Source organism: Aythya ferina, assembly GCF_964211825.1.
Source record: "Aythya ferina genome assembly, chromosome: 10".
In the NCBI taxonomy this organism is placed as follows: domain Eukaryota; kingdom Metazoa; phylum Chordata; class Aves; order Anseriformes; family Anatidae; genus Aythya; species Aythya ferina.
The window spans coordinates 16,843,987-16,864,765 of record NC_140306.1 but is presented as its reverse complement, the minus strand read 5'-3'; the positions used below and the strand labels follow the sequence as shown (position 1 = coordinate 16,864,765).

At 43.2% G+C, this 20,779-nt stretch overlaps 1 protein-coding gene across 2 annotated transcripts in view; it reads right to left on the bottom strand.

Annotated features, from left to right (window-relative positions):
- SLC6A1 (solute carrier family 6 member 1) overlaps nt 1-14,063 on the bottom strand; it is a 58,694-nt gene extending 44,631 nt beyond the window's left edge. Inside the window, exon 1 of one of the 2 annotated variants that reach the window (XM_084531515.1) lies at nt 13,906-14,063. The gene's annotated coding sequence lies outside the window, so the exon portion shown is untranslated. Of the gene's footprint in view, nt 1-12,343; nt 12,645-13,905 lie in introns of those variants that run through there. The other variant, XM_084531516.1, reaches the window with a different exon arrangement.
- Between the last annotated feature and the right edge of the window lie 6,716 nt (nt 14,064-20,779).

Genomic DNA, 20,779 nt, shown 5'->3' with positions numbered 1-20,779 from the left:
AAGAATGTTAATTATTCACTCCAGCCCCATAGAAAAGGCACGTGAGCATAATGAACCTCCGGAAAGACTCATGTGGTGTTTCACAGAAACCACCTCAGTGTAGTAACTGATAGCATGAGTACAGCAGAACATACGGCACCCATGTAAATGTTACAGCAGCCATTATCTTCTCTGTTGAAGTGCACGAATGCAGCATTGATGAAAAGCTATCTTGAGACAGCAATACATTTTGCTCTCACACAAGATAGCATCTGGCATGTGCCAGCCGAAGTGTAGCAATCACTTGTGCGCCACATTTTGACCCAATGTTAGCTCTCAAGTAACAACTTGGCTTTTTTTTTTTTTTTTTTTTTTTTTTTTATTATTATTAAAGGCCACAGCATTTCTGAACCCATTTTTTCTTTTTGCTGCTCAGAATCCAAAAGCAAGCAAGAAATAGTGGCAAGCCCAATGTACTGCCATTTGGGTTGTTACCTGTTGCCTGCTGCTATTCAAAGCTCTTCTGCTGCCAGCTCTTCACTCAGAACTAACCTCTTCAAGACAAGCAGCAACAAATCCCTCACCTCCTGGGAAAGGCTAAATTACTTACAGCAGTCTGTCCTTTTACCATGAAGTCAAAAAGTAGGAGACCAAGTGGAATAAAACAGTGAACGAAATGTGAAGAATGCCTGCAGTTCTGTTTCTTGGCTATTCTTTCAACCCAACAGGTCCAAAGAGGAGCAATCGCTCTTGCAACGCCAAGCAGCGATCATTCCAGCACTGGTTTGCATCGCTTCTTCCAGCATTACCAAAAGCTTCCCATGGGCAGCAAGACAAGCAGGTGTCCTTTAAAACACTGGAGAAAGCTACCAAAGCCTGCTATAGAATAACAGTACACTTCTCATTGTGGCCACTCCTGTGTAGTGTTAATTATTTACATGTCTTTTTACCCCCAAGGGACGCACAACTGATACATTTTTGTGAATTGCAAGTTCAAACGCTTGGAGAATAGAAAGCTATTTGTGAGCAGCCTAACTGCCCTTAACCTGCACACCTCTATCCCCCACGATGGAGATGGAGAAAAGTGCTCGTAAGTCCCCTGCACACTTCTGTTTGCTTTACTGCATGTTTTCCCATGTTACCCATCACCTGTGTGATTTGTAGCCTGTTTGCATGGAACGAACAAGCAGCTAATCTTGACTGGAATATACGAATGTGATTAATCCCCACAATATGTTGTAGCAAAAATAAGCTGCACTAGCTTCTGAAGGTGCCTGAATATAAGGCACTTCAGGGCAACACCTACATAACCTGTAAAGGAAGGTTATTCGCCCACCTCCCATCTCACCCCTGATATAGTGGGAGCATCAGTGCGGCTATAATGAAGAGAATAAATCCGTAGCCATGATACACATGGCTTTTAACTAGCAGGTACGTGGGCATTCACATAGTTAGGTGTCACATCTTCAGCACCTCTGAGAACTTTTCTTTAACTGCTTGAAGCAAATCACCACATCCACAGCTCTGCCCTTGCGATGCATTTCTGTTGCAATTTTCTACAGCTTCCAAAATAGCTGCAAAAGGAAGACATAATGCTTTCATGCAATGAAACCAGTATCGCAGAGGATTTGCTCAGACAGCATGTATTCGTCAGTAATAAAAAAGCTTTTGTGTTACTCAGAAGACAAGGCAGCAAGTCCTTATATAAAGGACAAAAGAAAAACTGAATAGGGTTGCCTTTCTAATACTGCCAGTGCTAGCAAGACATGATCTGCAAATAATAGTGGTTTATAAAAAAGCAAACAGAAAACCACCCCACACACGGCAGTTTAATTATCTTTTTGAAGTTCCACCTAAGGCAGTACCTAAGGTACACCTAAGCTTTCCCCAAGCCCATTATTGTCCATTATAAACTTGGCTAAGATGTACACACTCGATTAAAAGAAAACCCATTCTTTGGTAATTTCCATTTAACATCCCTAACTCCTCCCATGAGTTTAGCTTCATAAACTACCCATTTATTTTTAAGCAATCTGCTTTACCATGAAGACACACTGAAATGGAACATAATGCTGAAGCTCATTTAATTATAAAAAAGGTATAAAGTTATAATAAATAAATTCCACCAGTCCCAGTTCAATTCCCTTTCGTGGGGAGACAAGCTGAAGTGTTCTATGGGCTAATTTGCTTTTTGGCATTGTCCTTGAACACCTCCAATTCTATATTATTTATAATCAAACCAGATTCCCACTGAAACTTTACAGAGGTATGTCACCAGTCTGTAAATCTGTCAGGTCCCCTGGAGACCCTTAGCAACTGTTTGTATAAACCTAGCACCTTCTTGGAAACTCTTCTTGCATAAAATCAAAGTAATCCTTACACTCAGTGGAAATGGATATCCTTGGAGTAACTGAATGCAAACATGGCAAAATGATCTTCCTTAAGCAGTCCTCCGAGTGTCACTGCAAAGCAGGGCTATCAATCTTATACAGCCAGCCATGAAGATAAGTTCTGCCAAGCATATATATGCCCTGTCAGTATTACTGCTTCCTCTTGAAGGCTTAATGGCATCAGCACTTGGAGATGGAGCTCTGGATGATACAAGCCAAAGTAGTCTCCGCTTGGTTGTACGGGTATAAACGGCAAAAACCCTTCCTCTGTTTCTAGATGCTATGGGTCAGATTCACAGCTAATGAAAACTACTGATGGTCCATTGTCCCTGACCTTTCCAAGGCAAGGGTTTGGCTCACTTCCCTGCTCTTCTCTTCAGAAAATTCATACTTATTCCCTTCTCAATTGCACATGCCTTTTATTGGGACATTAGCATATTCAATCCACCAGCTATCTCACACACCAGAGTTTTTGGTAATTTTTGGTGGTATAGGGAAGGGCAGATGCATTTCTTAGTGGATCTGCACCCCTAAAATCTGCTCACCTTCAGGGTGTTAGTCATTCCTTTAGCATCACTCAATTTGTACAGCTTTAGGAAACAAGGTAGAGTTACAGATGTTGTACACAAAGTGCTACACAGAACCAGCCACTGCCAGAATCAGCACACTTCCACCAAGTCACCTAACATCACACTGATGTTACAGTAATGGGAAACTTCATACATCGGGCAATCAAGGCGACAGCAGGAGGTTCCCTTTCTTTCATGCGTGTTTGTAATCCAGCCTCTCAACTACTCCTTTACTCAGGGAAAAAAAGGAAAGCATCATACTACAAACTCAGTCCCCGCCTTTATCAAAAGCAGCAATGTTTTGGCACGGAGAATTCCTGGGACCAATACAATAGACTTACAGCCATCAGCACCATAAAGCACTGCAAAGAAGAGCAAATATATTCACCTGTGTTCCTCACAGGCACTTCCAGCCAGGCTGCTGTGTTCATTTCTAGACACATATATGCTCATAGTTAAAATCTGAGTATTTCTTTAAAAAAAAAAAGATGCATTTTGTTTCATCCAAGGACAAACAAGTGACAATCAATAATTTGCCACTGCTACACATTCACCCAGAGCCATATCACCACCTCATTACTGTGACACTCCGTTTCCAGCTGGGTGCACAGCAGAGGTCAAAACAGAAGCTACAAGTGACACTTAATTTCAGTCTGTTCACATCTGTCTCAACTGAAGCACTGTTTAATCCACACAATCATCTTAAACATCAGCAAATGATGGCAGGAAAGTAACTAACAGGAGGAAAAGATCAGTATTGTAGAGTATATGCACGTAGAGCATGCGTACATATGTACGTATACACGAGTGGCTAATTCCTGTTCACACGACAGGTCTGAAGCTGTGTTTCTGCAAGAGCTGCCTGCGAAGGGCTTGTGGGGCAGGAGAAGCCCCAGGTGTTGTGTGTGGCTGTAGTGCTTCCCAAACTGGTGGGTGACTGATGCTGCCAGAGGCAGGTTTCACTCAGGCAGGAGGCTTACAGGCATCTAAGGCAATGCCAAACGTCCAGGTTCACCTGTTAGGTCATTTGCTAAATTGAACATATATTTTGTTTTCAAAAAGACTGAAGACTTCAACTGTGAACTATTACATAATCCCAGAAAACGTTAAAGCATTACAGGAGAGATGACAAACTGGCCGTGAGGAATTCTGGAAGAGCTGATCCTGTACGAACAGGTCTGTGAACTGACGCAGCAGGGACATGGTGGCAGGACCCCAAACCAAGAATAGTGAGCAGCAAAGAAAAAAAAAAAAACAACAAAAAACCTGAAAGGATGTTTGAAGCACTACATTTGAGTTGACCTGTACTGATCAAACCCACACTACCCTGCAATCCATGCCCCCAGGGCACAGCAGCCTGGTGTTTCTAAATGTGCCCAAGTTTCTGACAAATATCATCTCACACATACTGTGAGTTACCTGCCTCTCCTTCAGGATAAATACCTTTAGCACAGACCCAGAAAACCTCACCAACTCAGTTCCTGAAGTTCTCATGCATTCAAGTTAGACACAGACAACAGCTGGAGATTCAAATAGCGTGAAGCAGGCATGAAGCAGCATACATCATCTCAAAAGACCCCATCAGATCAGTAATTACACAGCTGAGGAATGAATGCAGCACAGATCTCATATGAGAAAAGGAAGAAGGATCCCAAAGCAGAATATGAGCATTCATTGAGATCACATGCAAGAGTTTATCTGCAGTGATGCTGCACTTCACTAATGAGACCACTGACAGACCTTCGCTAATTTATGCCAGCAAGGGGCTGACCTATTTGGTTAATTATTACAGGTTTGGTGTTGATTTTCCAGGAGCCAGAAAACCTAGGCTGAAGAATGACATCAAATCCTGTCCTGATTCATTCATTTATATAGACCACTGCAGACAATTCTAGCAGCCCACCAGAATTATGCCAACCTTGTAGATAGTGCTACCTCAAGAAGTGTGATTTTCAGATATTTATAGAGGATGACGACCCTACTTCATCCAAAACCATAACCAAGGGTGATCATGCTCACTCAGAATTCCTCCAAATTAAAACACCTGGTTTATCTTTCCCCAATGGCTAATACTGCCTTCATCCTCCTGACAGTGACTGACCCAGATGTTTTGCACAGCTACACCACTACTGAGACTCCTCCTCAATAAGCCGAAACAGAGGAAACAGAGGACTTTTTCAGCTGCTTACCAACAAGAGCAATCGAGACATAACATACTGTGCAGGCGTCCCGGGGAAAAGCCACTCTGTGAAACACTGTACAGGGAAGAGCTCAGCTCCAGTGCTGTGAGGTCATAGGACAGAGTGGCCTCCCAGAGCTGCTTCTTTGGGGATGCAGTCTTCAGGCTGCTGATAATGGCACTGCTGTCATCCCCAGGAAGCCTAGGCCAAAGCTGGATCTATCAGAGCTGGTAAACAGAATGGCACGGTGTCATCCTTATTTTCCACACAAACCACGTACCAATCTGCAGACTGGAAGCTCAGTCACAGGCAGGGACGTGGGTGACACACTGCACAAGGGGCACATGGGGTCTCAGGGCCTTCTGTTGGCACCCCTAACTCCTGGCACCCACCCACAGCACCTCAGCTCCACTGCTCCAGTAATCCCATTTAACACAACACTTAGGTCTCAGTCAGCTCCACAAGGACAGGCTGCAAACCGAGCAATCATCTCAAGCATTTGGGACCCTCTCCTCTCCCCTCACATAAAAAAAGCCAACTTTCTCCAAATCAGCAAAAACCACTCTGGATTTAGTCCAGCTGCTAAGCTCCTCTCACTTGCTGGGCGGAACAGAGAGCGCAAAGCCCCACATTTATAAGGAATTGAAGAAATCTTGCAATCAATATGCAGCACGGATCTCTGCACTACAGCAGTTACATTATCTTGTGTGGCACATGCACCGTTCCCATGGCAACCAGCATCCTTCATCCAGCTCCCTTATTATGGCTATTGGAGCCTTTCAGAATCTCTGGTGTCCAAGCCATGGCTCAGAGCTACTTTGTGTTAATAAGCCTCAAGAATAGATACAAGAAAAGCAGAAAATACAGCTAACTCTGCTTTGCTAATCTATAAGCAACATGGAAAGCAAGGAGTGGCATGGGAGATGCAATTCAATCAGCTAAGGGGAAGCAACGCTTACATAACTGTCTTCATTAGGGCAGATGAACGTAGCGCCAATGCGCTCGAGCCTTTTAATTTCTGACAAAATAACAGTCAGCTCATGAAGTTTGCTGCTGAGGAATGGTTCTGTAATGGACAATCTTCTATCTGAGTAATGTTGCAATAGATGGATAGCAAGATCTGTCTTTATTGTTGGAAAGGATTGCATTTGTCACTACCTGCAGAGTTCAAGAAAATAATTTCACTTCTAATTTGTGTCCAGTATTAAAGTTCTAAAGTACTATTATCAAAATTTATAGTCTTTATAATGCAGTCTCTATTTACTTCATATAAAATTCTCCCTAGATATTTTAAAGCTGCTTTCTCTATCAGTAACCCCACTCTTTTTTGGGGGTGGGGAAGGTGGGAGGTATCCAGTATTTAAGCATTTCTACAAAGCATTACAGCAGCATCGTTATGCTCTGCACAGCTCGGTGCAAAGTTTCTCTTAGTCACCAACTGGGGAATGTCAGGCAGAAAACAAATAACCCAGTTTGTTAAAGTGACCCCTGACAAATTATCCCTAAGTTGCTAGCTAGTGGTTTCATCACCCTGAAATACCCATGGGTCAGTACAAACAGAAAGGCTTCAAGGTTGGAGCGTTTCAGGGCTCTTAAAAAGAAACGTTAAAGACACTACACTAGGAAGTGCCCTTCTGACTGACAAAGGAGGCTGACAGGCTGTTGAACACAGTCCAGCTCAGCTATGCTTCAGCTTAATTGTGCTCAGCACCTTTTCAGAAAGGGCAGTAAGCTTTAAGCACCTTGGAAACAGTCTTTTCCAGCTGCCTCAGCCCCGGTCAGTAGCAGGTGTCCCTCTTGCAGTTGAAGGCACACAAGGTCAGGCTTTTGAACAGACACGTCAGTGAGATGAATGAAGCCAGCCAATACTGGGTGGAGGGTTGTAAGAGCATTTAGAAAGCATCCAAGCATCAAGATCAGCAAAGCCCAGTCTCACGTGGCCTCTGTGAACAGAGGGAAGAGCAGGTCTCGCACATGCTGGAGACTCCAACCACATCTTCACCACATCTCCACCTGGAGCCTGGAGGGCCCCAGCAGGGCCTGCTCTTTTGGGCTGGTGAGTAGTTCAGGGAGAGCAACTGATGTTACTCTTGAAGAAGGATTTTAAAGCAGAAGCGATACATATTCTACAGAAAATAGAAGAAAAACTTCCACTGTTTGCCACCTGAAAGCCTCCTGATCTGCACCACAGCTCGTGCTCTCACCTCCCTGTTTCCCAGCTGGCAGGTGCATGCCACCATTTAATCAACTGCACGCCTGATACAGGCAAGCTCCTTTCTGAAAAGTGAAGGCAATACAATCACCATCCAAGGATGTAACGTAAGGTTTAACTGCCTTTATGTTTTAGGCTGAAGACATGCTGCTATTTAGCTCTGGACAGATTTTGAATTGTTTACTTATGTTTGACAGCTAGTGAAATCAATGGAACTTGTATCGTTTAAACCTACAAAGAAGCTGAATATTTTAACCATGTGGTTTGCTGTTATTATGTAGCTTGCAAGAGCAAAAGGGGGGGGGGGGGGGGGGTGAGTTTTCCTGCTATGTCTTCCCTTCAGAACACGCATAACAAGTTTACGCAGCCCCAGTTCTCTTGCTCATGAGATTGGGAAGCTTTTAGTCCTTAAAAGGAAAAGAAGAGGTGCTCCAAGAATGCTTAAAATGTTCCTCGTCTTGTGCTTCGGCCCAGGGATGGCTGCTTGCTCCCAGTTCAAATGCAGGCTCTGTGCCACCCTCGCACACTTGACCGGCAGTGGACTCTAAGCTGGGACTGCTGGGTGAAGCAAGCCAGGTGCAATTGAGGAAGAAGATGATGTTGTGTTACCTTGAGACACATCTGGTAAGCTAGACATGATCTATCACACTAAAGGCAAGATTCCTGCAGAACGATAATCTTTCTGAATGTAAAAGCACATTTCAGATTATCCCAGATAGTTTTATTTTCAGAGGTTAACTGGTCCTAAGAATTTTATCTAATTGCACATTCCTCAGAATAGACTCCTCTGGCTGTTCTGTAATCAAATCATAATTAAAGCATCTGTGTCACTTTATCTTTCCCTTCCTGCTATGTGTAGCATTTACAGAAGGCAAAGATGCAGCACGCAAAACCTCCAGCATCACGGCTCATCATCAGTGCAATAATAAGGATTTGTGCTCGTGTGGTTTTGTGAACATCTCCTTAGGCTTTCATTAGCCTTTAAAAACAAAAGAGGTAGAGAAAAGAATACTAAACAGTGCCCCCTTGTTGTAACCACAACTGGAGGCCATGTTTTATTCGTGTGACACTTGTTTTAAAACAGCTGCCTCATTTCATCTCAGCTTCACTGAGAAAATAGTCGTGCAGTGGGGAAACAGTTGGCAGAGCCTGAAATTAAGATGTGTTAAATAGCAATATCACCTAGACAGAGAAAAATATTTTCTTTAAGCAGCGTATCGGTTGTCAGGCTCAAAACAAACAAATAAATAACCCAAACCACCACGAGAAACAAGCCCCTTCCCCTAAACTCCACCACTGAACCCCAAACTAACCAATTCCAGGACTCAGGTTGATGAAGAGATGGTGGTGTGTATCCTTCACTTTCAAGGGCAAATTGAATGAGAAAGGTGATATAAGGAGAAAAGCGACCGCACAAACTTTCTCCCTCCCCTCCAAAAACTACTCAGAAGTGATGAATATGCTGAGCGAACTTCCTTGAGAAAATAGCTTGTATCTTGAGCTTAGCTGTATCTATCCTACTTAGGGGGGAGTAATTCCTTGCACAAGCAGAATTCAAGGGAATTATCTGTCTATATTAAGAAATTGTAGTTCCTGTTGAAAGAAATACACTGATCAGTAACTGAAAAGGTATATTTTTACACAAAAACGTTGTGTATTTATTCACAGCTGCCATGATTTTTCCTTCCCATCTCCTGCCCTAGATTTTGGTCTCATTACACAGTTTTGCAAAGTTCCAGAATGAACCTCAGTTTCTGTAGGCATTGCTTGGAAGGCATATGAAAACACTTGGTATCAGAAGGGCTGATTTTTCACTGTGTGCTTTCCATTACAGAACCATGGAATGATTTGTGTTGGAAGGGATTGAAATACCATCTAATTCCAACGCCCTTGCCCTGGGCAGGGATAATTATAACATCGCTAATTAAACATTAAAATAATTAAGCATACTTTAAGTTTCTGTACAAAGTAAAGATTTAATTTATGCAAAGACAATTTTAAGATGGCACTTCAGACTAAAATCAGCATTAAGTTTGCTAACAACATCTCTCTTAAAATATAGAAATGTGAATAAAGATATAAATCAGGATTTTTCTAGCTTAAAAAAAAATAATAAATCTCTCTTGATCATCCTTAAGTAATACTTCTATTTCTAGACAATGAATTTTCAGAAGCGATTTCATGATGTGAAGTGATTTTTGGAACAATTGATGCCTCAGCAAGCCTAACTTAAACCTTGTCATATTTAATATGGAGGTTTAGCTACAGCATATAAGGCTGACATCTGGATTTGATTTTATTTCTTTTAGATTTCTGCAGATAACAGTGGCACATCAGAATTCCTACAGAGTAAGACAAACACAGGACTTCTGAGATACCAAAGTGATTACTCAAAGCAGATCAGCAATTACAGCTGAAGTCAAAGGACTCGCACCTGCTATGCCTCGTGGGTTCCCTGTAGCATCTTTTGTAGTGAAAAGCTGTAATTAACCCAGCACAAAGCAGAATTATTGTCGAGGAAGTGGTATTTTCTGCACATTTAAGTCTGATTAGAGTAGTACCATGGAAATACCAGAATTTAAATATGAATGGGATGGGTCTCTTTCTGGGGTAAAGCCAGAGCATGACAACTCACACCAATGTTGCTCCAGCTCCACCAGTGCAACTGAGGGCAGCCTTTAGCACTTGGCCTGCAGGGGACGTGGACATCATCTTCTGCATTCTCTACCTGGACTGTCGGACAGATTTTGAGCAGTTGAGACTACTTCAAAATACACTTGGGGGAAAGCCAAAGGGTTTCTTCTTGGAAGCAGTTTGTTCTTCATGCTACACCATTGGATTTTCTTTCTTCAAATTCCCTCATAACTGAAAGGAGAGTACAGGTACAAAGATAATTTTTTCTTGTTTGTTTGCTCTTATGTCAGGGACCAAATCCTGCCTGCGTTGTTGAAACAGCACTCTATACAGCTAGCAGAGATTTTTCGATGGTAAAGGAGTCCCAGGTGTGGATGGATTTGCTTTTCACGATCTCTTTCAATTTGACTGAGCAAATTGCATTTCAAATATGTAACTTCTGGCATTTCTTTTATAAAACACTCACAAGTGACCTGTGAAAGTCTCAGATATGTGCACGTTATTTTCCCCTTTAAAATACAAGTAAAAAAGGTCAATAATCCACTTGGTACTTCAGTCCATTCAGACACAAAGCATACTACAAAAGACGAAGCTGAGGCATGAGCTATCCTTACACCGACAGCCAAAGGACATACCTCTGGAAGCAGAGGAACAACACATCTCAGGCGCTAGAATTTCACTAATATCAAATGAACTGTTGTTTCCTAAAGCCAGATACCAGATAATTCACCTGCGATTTGAACACAGCTTAACCTTAGAGCTGATAGCACAAGTCTGAAGTCTGCATTTCTTATTGCTATTTGTACAACAAAAGACTTCGTCGCCTTGTCCATTGCTTTACCGAACCACTGCAACAATTGACCTTGTCTTTTAAGGCAAGATCTGTCATGACAGTGGAAGTGCTCACCATCTCTCTGCTTGGCCACGTCTGTGCTGTCATCGCCTGTTCAAAGAGGTCAGGACTGCAGCATCAACCTTGCATTACAAACGTTCGCAAAGGCTTTGAGGTGAACCTCTTCCTGCATTTTATGTAACCAAATGTGTCACCGTATTAAAAGCACAACCATGCAAATGTCACAGATGACCATCTAACATGCAGTTGAAAGGCACAGATATGTCCCCAAGTCCAAATTCATTTTTCACTTCCAACATTCAATGCAAGCCTGAGTTAGAAGTAGTCATGGTAAGTAGAAAATCCTAAGATAACATGAAAAGAAATTGTCACCAAGGATTCTCTTCAGGGATAGAATTTTTTTCCAAATCACTTGTTCATACTTGAGTCATCTCAGAAAGCATCTAAAGCTTGTGGAAATTTGTCACTGCAGATAGGATGATGACTGCAGAATTCTTACAGATTATTTAGAAATTTCCTTTTGGCATCTGTAGCTCAGATTGCCCTTACACAATGAATAGATTCAAATATAGTCAAAAACCACTTCCCCCACCACCTCCCTACTTCACTTGTTCACAGTCCTCATGTTCAATTACTACTGTGCTATACTTAATAGTGCCATCAGCGCTGCGGTACTTTAGCAATAATAGAAGCATCACATCAGCAGCCAGAACCTTAAGCAAATACGTTAACCACTGATTTGCTTGCTATGAAATTGGTGCTTACTTTCGCAATGCATTTGTAGTGACCCACAATATTCAGGAATCAAACAAGATCAGAGCATGCAGCCCCCAAATGCCAGAGGCAGACTCAGCATTTAACTTCACCAAACAAAACTACTTATTGAACAAGGCAGACATGAGAATTGCTTTGTTTTTCCCCCATTTCCACGTTCCTGTGAAATAGGAAGATTTACACCCATAAAACCTGCACAGCCCTATCTGGAATATTGCAGACTCTTTGGGTATGAATAAGTCAATTATCACAACACAGCTATTTATCATGAACACAAGCGCCTAGTAATTATGCAGACCCCAGCTCATATGAATAAACACACAATAAAGATAAGCTGTAAAAACACCTGATCATCACCAAATGACATCGTTCATACCTTTAGCCTCTGAAGAAACACAGAACATCAGGTTGTTACGCATTCCACATACTCCAGAGATTTAGAACTCTACAAGGAGTTTCTTACGATGGCAATGATCATATCAAAATGCCCCAAGCTTACCAATGCTTAAACAATGTTAGCTTAAAAAAAAAAAAAAAAAAAAAAAAAAAGAAAGAAAGAAAAGAAAAAATCCTAACAGTATAGCAACATGGCAATTTCTGACTGATTTCACCTACTTACCCTTATGACTAAATTTATTTTAGCAACTGAAGATATCAGCTTATGTTTTCCCTGTCCCCCTGCCCCATCTAAAACATTCAGATTCACACACATTAAGTGACTTGGTCCTGAGAAGTGCTGAAGCTCCACATACCCAATTAAAGCCAATTGGAACAAGCTGAGCGTCTTTGAAATTCAAGTCCCCTTAGCACCTGCATGTCAATTTAAAAACTCCAAGTTTTATATTGCTGTCCTTCATTTCTAGATTTCCACACGGAAAATATTAGCTGCCAAGTTCCTCGGGTTTGGAGGCGACCAGGATCAGCCACTGTCCCTTTAATGTTCCACCCGGTCTCCAGAGCAATGTCTTTTTACTAGAGCTCACTGCGATTCATTGGAATTTGCCAGGCAGGTCAGGAAATCCCCTGAAGCAGAGGAAGAATATTAAGGAGATGGGACATGTATATCAAATCTCATTACTGTTCTCTTATGAGAATCAATCAAGTGAAAGGACGTGGTGATGTCATTATGACATCATTTACTTTGGGATTAGAAATTCATAGCTACTTAGCAACCAAAGCTGTCCAATACAGAAGTACAAGGTCCAATAGAAGATGTTATCCTCTGACCCACTTACTGGGCGAGAAATATTTGTCAGTTCTTGGTTGCAGACTTCACAAGACAGACAATAACTTAAGAACTCCATTGTGTCCAGCCCAGAACACTGAAAATAAAACATACCCCTTAACCTTTTTCAATTTTCAATTAATATCCAAGCTCATCATTTCTCCCCAGCATGCTCCCTCACAGTCACAGTCTTTTCTACAAATCTAAACCCTAAAACTGTGAAGAGAAAAAGCTTGCGCTAAACAGAGTTTACTATTTTAAGACCAACCACAACCCCTACCAGAACCTCAAGCCCCTTGGAGTCAAGGACGACTAATACAATTGCGTAAGGACACAGGCTTAGAAACCATGTTTGTTGCAGAAAACTAAGCTAAAACCATCCGGTTGAGGGGCTGCAGGGGCTGTCAGAAACGCCAGCGAGACACGAAACGAGCCGTGCGCGGGGAGCAGGAACCGCGCTGCGCCCCAGCCCGTGTCTGGGACCCGAGGAGGGTTTGATGCCCGGGATCTTCGCCTGACCCCGTTTTCTTTTAAGTTCACCCTCCTCTGTTGAAAACGCCTTTTAGACAAGTTCCAAAGGAGCTGTGCAAACGTAATACGTGAGCTGAAATTGTAACTCAACCTTTCAATACGCTCTCAACAAGCTGGAAACGCGGACCGGCGCTTGGCGTTTGCAAACCCAGGCTCCGTTCGGGGCTAGGAGCACACCGGCACAATTAGGGCTAAACGAAAGAAAAGAAAACACTCCCCGCCCTGGAAACAACTTTTATTGGGACGAGGCGAAGCCCTCCGCTGGAACGAGGGCGCGGAGCCGCGGGGAGCGCCCCGCAGCCCCCAGCCGCCGGCCCCGCCTTTCTCCTCCCGTCCGCGGGCAGGGGCGCACCCGCAGCTGGGGGAGCTCCGAGGGCTCAAAGCTGTCGGGCAGCGGCGAGAAACGAAGCTCCCCGACCGCCACCGGCAACAGGCGGCCGCCCGCCGCCGCCACCCGGCTCCCTCCCCGCGCCCCCCGCCTCGCCTCGCCTCGGGGAGCCGCCGCGGCGGGGAAGGCTGCGAGGCTGGAAGGTGGCACGCCAGACGCGCACAGCCTACCTGCCGCCGTGGCGGAGGAAGGTGAGGGTGAGGACGAGGTGCCGCCGCTAACGCCGCCAACCGGGCCGAGCTGCCGGCGCTGCCCTCGCCGAGCGCCGGTAATGTTCATTTGAAGCTCGGCGCCCGCCGCTCCCTCCCCGCGCAGCAGCGGCCGCGCAGCAGCGGGGCCGGGCCCGCGCCGCCCCTGCCCGCCCTCACTCCGCCCCTGAGGAGAGGGGGCGCTGGGGGGGCAGCGGCCGCCGACGGCCCCCCTCAGCCCCCTCATCCCCTGGGTGGAGGTGGCCCCGCTCATCCATTCGCCCCTGCCCCTTCACCAGCCCCAGGTGAGGCGGGCGGGGCGCCTCAGGCAGAGCCGCCGCGGAGCTCCGCTCCCGCACGGCTCGGGGTTGCCGGATTGCCCCCGGCTGAGTTTCCGAAAGTTGGACAGAGAAGTCAAGAAGCGCGACTCTGGGGTCTGCTTGGCGCGCTGACCGCTCTCCGACCGAGTTTTTCAGTGTTTCTACGTGGAAAGTTGTATCAAACAGGAGAGCTTAGAACCGTCTTTTGGAAATGCTGAGACAGCCACGTTTCCAAACTTCTCCCCAAACCCCGAAGTGTACGAAAAGAAATGGTCAGGCAGGATCACCCCCTTCCTAGGAGGAAGGGGAGAAAGAAAACCTCAGTTTCAGTGAAGCTGAAAGCATCCCTTTCAGCATGACACCTTGTCACTGGAGGATTTCCAGTCACAAGTCCCCGGCCAGCTCATCCCTGAGGGCATCTTCACCGGCAGGGACGCAAGCTGGCAAGGTCCCCGCGGTGGGGACGCGCTGGATCGATGCTGCCTTGTCCCACAGCTGGCAGAGCAGACGCTCTCCTGTGTCCCACCAAGGACAGCCACAGTCCAGATAGCCTCTAAGTGTTAACAGCTAGAAGAAAAGACATTGGACTTCCCCAGGTAGCTGTCTGAAGTGAGTGAGTAGTGGTGGTGACCAATGCTCAGAGGAATGAACCCAAAAAAACATTCTCTAGAGAGTTTTTCAAGACAAACCGGTTTCTCTGGCTGCAGGATTAAAGTACTCATCTTTGTCTTAGAGGAGTCAATCCCATATCCTGCCCTGTACAGTTTCTGCACTAAAACACGGCTTCTGTGAGTACCTGCTAACATGTTTGTTACACAGAACTGTTGGCATCCAAAGATGGTAACAGAAACAGCAGCATGCACTGTAGTGTTGTGCATTTAGCAAGTCAGGAAGACCTGGCCCTCTTTTCCTCCCAAGCAGGCCCTGGAGGGTCGTTATTTATTTATTTATTTTATTTATTTATCGTTTACCATTATGAATGTGGATTATGAACCCACACTGTTTTTTTCCGTTTTCTTAATTTCTACATCGCTCTTGTGAAGTTAAGTATTATGCGTGAAATAACGTTTAACACGTGCTCATCACATAGCAATACAAACAAACACTTATGTTTACTACTAGAAAGTGCAGGTAGAGAGGATACATCTCACAAAACAGCTAATTGCCATTTTGAAACCCAACTAGATATGGATAGGTTGCCAGATTGCTCAGGATCGTGAATGATTTTCTTGTGAATTTTAATGTAGAAAATATGTTAGCAGAGTTTAACACTCATTAATTACAGGGAATACTTATGCTATGGCTATACATTTCTTTTTTGCATGAAAGTTCCAACTTTGCAGAATAACTCAGCATTAGGGAAATAAATTCTGCGGCAAATTCCATTAACAGCCAATTCTGCACAGAGCGACCTTGCACAGTTGTTTCCAAATTGTTGTTCGTGAGCTGGTCACTGCATGTGATCTGCATTTCAGTGCAAGTTATTAGAATGGGAGATCTCAAGATCACCTTGATTCAGTTTGCTCAGGTTATGATCCCTGAGACTTTTGGAAAGTTACAAGTACCCTACTAAACAAATGTGCTTATGTACTGTAGTATCACAGAGCCAAAATGCTAGCCCATACTGCCTTCCCTTCTGACCCATCCTTCCAATCTACTGCTTTCCTGACTGCATTCCTTGAAAGGAATGTAATTTGTTTTGGAGGCAGTCATAATCTCTAACTATTTAAGATTTAGTTGCTAGGAAAGCTGTGACAGAGTCAGGTGGAAAGTTCTGCTCAATGCTGTATGTCATGCTACACAGTTCATTGACTTGAAAAAGATCTGCTACTGCTCTGTCATCATAACCCAGAAATTTGGGGGGCTGCAGTTATACTGACTCACAAGGCACACAGACTTGTCCAATTTAACATTGAAGTATCAAGTCTAGCCTAACCAGCCAGTATACACCATGGATTTCAGTTCAGACTGCACAAGCTTGTGGTGCTATTGACACTTGGTAGCTATCCTGCCCTTGGTACCTACACATAAAAACGTCCATCTCTCCACTGAACTTACTATCTGATTTGTAATTCTGTTGTATCCTGCAGAATGCCTTATAAACATCTAAGAAAAGGGAGCTTCTGTTTAAAGATCTTGTGGGGGAGGAAAACTGTGAGGTTTTCCCTGAGTTTCCTACAGATTATTTATAAATGTGCTAGGCTTCACCTGCTTTGTTGGCAAGCTGGAAATTCAGAAGCAAATAGCTAGAGGAATCCACTGAATGCCTGCTTCCTGGATGCACAGACCTGTCCCCACAGGGGTGTGACTGACCACTGACACCCCTGAAGTATGCATTGGGTGGGCATGGGAAAACATGTTCTAACATAGGCATTTCTGGGAGGAGGAAGGGGGTAAATCTACAGTGTCTCGGTGCCTAATCAATTCAGAAAACAGGCCAGAGTTTTACATGTGGGACAAGTATTCCAGTGGGACTGAACTGCCACTTCCTGGAATTTGGCATAACCTGAATGATCTGGAGGGTCTAAGCGTGCATTTGGCAAGAAATGTTATGAGGCAGTGTCTTAGCAATCTAATAAAGCCAGTATTAGGGGGACAGGGGGTTGAAGGCTGAAACCTCGAACATATGATAGTTCAATTGAGGAAAATGAGTTTAAACTGGAAGCTGCTATCTGCAGTCCTGAAGGAAGAAGACAGTTGCATTAGTAAGTACAAAGCAAGTCAGTACTTGTTTTGGCAGGTTTAAGAGCTATTGCTGTCACTGTGCTCGCACCAGTTTTAATACTGCTAAACCTTACAAGCTACAGTGTTATATTTTTAATGCTGTTCTAGAAGACACAAAGAACAGACCGTTGCTCTGATCATTCTATTTGTCAACTGCTTAAACAATTCCAGAGTGTAATCTTTCAAAACTGTAACATTTATACTTTTTTTTTTTTCCCTCCCCAAAAAAATACATCCCTGTTGTCAGCATTTTCCTTTCCTTTCCTTGTTATTTTTTATATTAGAGCTTTTGACAGCTAGATATCAGATAGCAACTAACTTATAGCAAATAGAGAGAAGGCTTCCAGTTATTACATTTTTGGCTATAAGTCACCAGTTCTCAAAAGCTTGAAAAAGGTTATGTCTAGCCAGGACTAGGATAAAAAATGTAATTACACAGGTGTTGCGCAGTGTGACCTTACTTACTGAACAGAAAGGTGTGCGAAACGTTGGTACCAGATCAGCTGAATTCAGGTTCTGGCTAGATTTTTTAATGCAAGATCCCATAGCATCCTATCTGTACTAGCTAACCTAAGTCTAACTCGTATTTTCCTCACCCACTCATCTAAGTAGTAATTTTCAAGTACTCACCAGTGTTCCAGTTGACTTTTTCAGAGAATCTTCTTGCTGTTTCTCATTGCATGGAACAACGCGTTCTGATGAACAGGTGCTGTGCTCCCTCTTGAAAGTGGTCACATTGCAGAGGTTAAAGGAGGGCCACCCTCATTGAAATTCAATTGCTTGAGTGTAATTTTGCGCAGCACTCAGCCAATGTTTTATCGAGAGGTCTTGGAGTCTTTGGGATAAAACATGCTATTATGATCATAATTTGCTATTAATCATCTGTTGATTAAAACAAGCAGGAACGTGTGTGACTACTGAAACTACCCCTATCCACCTTTTTGTGGGGTCAAAGTGCAGAGAAAACTTTATAGCATTTCAACAAAATTGGTTTTGATTTGGAAATACTTAGATGTTACAATTTAACTTGTGCTCCTTATGTCTTATTCAAGAATGAAGTGGAGAAGCTGTGAAAACAGGAAGGTCTTGCTGCCACTGTTCAGTAAGCTGCTGTCCAAGCTGCAATGCATTTCTGGCCTGCAAATCAATAGTCTGAAAGATCCTCTCGTGCAAACCACAAAACTGATCAGCATCACCACAACTGTTAAGGTGACAGTAAGGCATACAGCAACCTGATGTAGTGAAGGAAAGGACTGAACTGCTTTCTAAATCTGGTTGGTCAAACTTCCCTAGGTAGTACTATGGAGATTGCTGCCTTGAAGTATCTCTACCACCAGCAACCTCAGCGCCGTGAGTGTTGGCTTTGAAGGAGCAGACGGCTTCTGCAGGCTTAGACAGTTTAGGGCCTCATCCAAAGTACCCTGAACTCAGTGGGAAAAAACTTTCTCATTGACTTTGATGATGGTCTTTGGAGCAGGTCCCTGATAATAATTACATTGGAGCCTAGCCATAGTGATTGCTATTAGAGCTAGGATTTGGCCTTGACAGATGATGATAAATAATCTAATGATTATTATAGCACTTATTTTTGTATTTCTATAGCATTAAAAGGCATTCATAACGTTTCATTATATTTTTACATCACAAAGAAAGAAAGTTGGCTTGAACTGTGTTTTAAAAAATAGCCTACATCTGTCTTGGCTCTCAAGACCAGTTGTTGGACTTTGATAACATCTGGAAGAGAAAGAAAACTATTGAATACAAGGACAGATACTAAGTATAGCAGGGACAAAAAGATTTGAGTCTCTCATCACAGCATTCAAATAAAGGAGAAAAGAGACTATAGAAGCCTTGTATGGCTGAGGAAGTACCAAAAGCCAGTTTCATCAGGGACAATAGAAGTGAAGATGGTGGCAGTGCCAACATCTCCTGTCATCCAAAAAAGTTTTAAAATCTCTTTCTTCAACACACTGTGCTTCAAACCATCAGGGATCCTACCATTAATACCAATCTTTAGAGTTCATTGATAACAGCTAAAGAGAGATCATTTTAAAATTGCAATTAACATCGTTTTCATACTGCAAACCATGTTAAATTCATCTGAGAGGAGCCATGATTTTTTCTTTTTTCCCCCATTCCAGAGCAATGTACTGGATGCTTTTCTGGAAAGAACAGTACCTTGCTGTCTAAGAAAACCTCTCTTCACACAGAAACACATTATCTTACACAACATGGTGATATTTCATCTATGGTGATATTATCTAACACATGGTGATATTTCATAAGGCTCCTGTGCCACTTTGCTGCAACAGCACTAATCCCAGGACGAGATAGGAGTTCACAGACGGTATGGGTGCAGTACAGTGGGAACTCACTCCCCTACTCTATGGGAAGAAAAAAGCAGTTCCTTAGGGCTTTTTCACATCTAAACTGCTACTTAAGTTATCAGTGAAGAACACAAAGGAACAAGTGAGACCTTACACCTTACTTCTCAGTAGAGGCATGCAAAACACATTGCTTGAAATATGTGGATTGCTGATTGCCGGACACTTGTGCAAGGACTTTGGCATGTGCATAATGTTCTAGTCTATTCCAAATATTGTTTGTCCTTTACCAAATATCTTTCAGAATTGATTGGATTTTGAGGATTTGAGATATCCAGAGGATTTTGTACTCAATTCATTGATCACTGCACTCTTGAGGGTTTCTGGATTTTTTTTTTTTTTTTTTTTTTTTGTGGGAAATGTGCTTAGAAATGCACTAGGTCAATTGAATGAGTTCTTTTATACTGCTTAATTGAATCTCATTAGCATGTTTCTCCTGTTTGTGCAACTGACATCTTGCTGTGTTGAAGCAGTGTGAGTTGTTGAGCAGAATCTTAAGCTCTGTGTGCATACTGCTTGGTTTGAAAGAGGTTTGTTTTCTTATTAATACAGAGGGGAATCAAGCTCTGTAAAGATGACTGTATAAGCATAAGGTCCATCCTTCACACACCCTTGAACAGGCTTAGAAAGGTCCAATAGCAAAGTAGCACCATTTTAGTTTTCCTCTGTCAATATTTTCTTCCCTGTGAGGAGAACTTCTTACATTTCATATACTTCTACATAGCCGAGCCTTCATTTATTCATAGTGTTCGTTAAAGACAAAGGTAGTCTTTGTCCAATACATCAGTATTACTTGACTGGTCTGCCTTCAGATTTTATACCTCAAGAAGTTAGACATCAATACAGAAAAAGAAAGTCACCTGAAGAATCTGGATTCCCAACAGCCACTTGTTTCAGTGGTGCTGTGCTTTGCAGTTTGAAAGCATGTCCCTTTAAACTACCTAGAAGATTTTGCTGTCACTTCTAAATCAATTTGGCTCTTTCCTCAGTCTTTATACCTAATGTAATGAACATCAAAAGGCAACTAGTTCCTTCGGAGCAGCACCAGCCCATGGCTACTACAGTGCTGGAACTATGCCATGGGATGTGCTGTGGCTCAGATAAAGCAAAACTAGAGTCTGGCTGTTGTGGTACAAGTATCCTTGTTGTTCCTTTCACAAGAATAAGAAGGACCGTTAAGCCCCAGTGTTCTGGCCATATTCCAGCCTGCGTAATTACATTTTGCCTGCCCTATATTTCCCCTGCAGCTGTAATTGTTCTTCATTTCCTACCCAAATTGTTGTGTGGTATTGCTCTATGCTATTGAAAATTGCCTCATTTCACTCTCCAGGGTGGGCAGCCTTAGTGTAGAGGTTAAGATAATCCAACTCTACAGTGTCTCGGAGTTGTCGAACCATGCTGGGCTCTTGCAAGATGAGGAATGGTAGA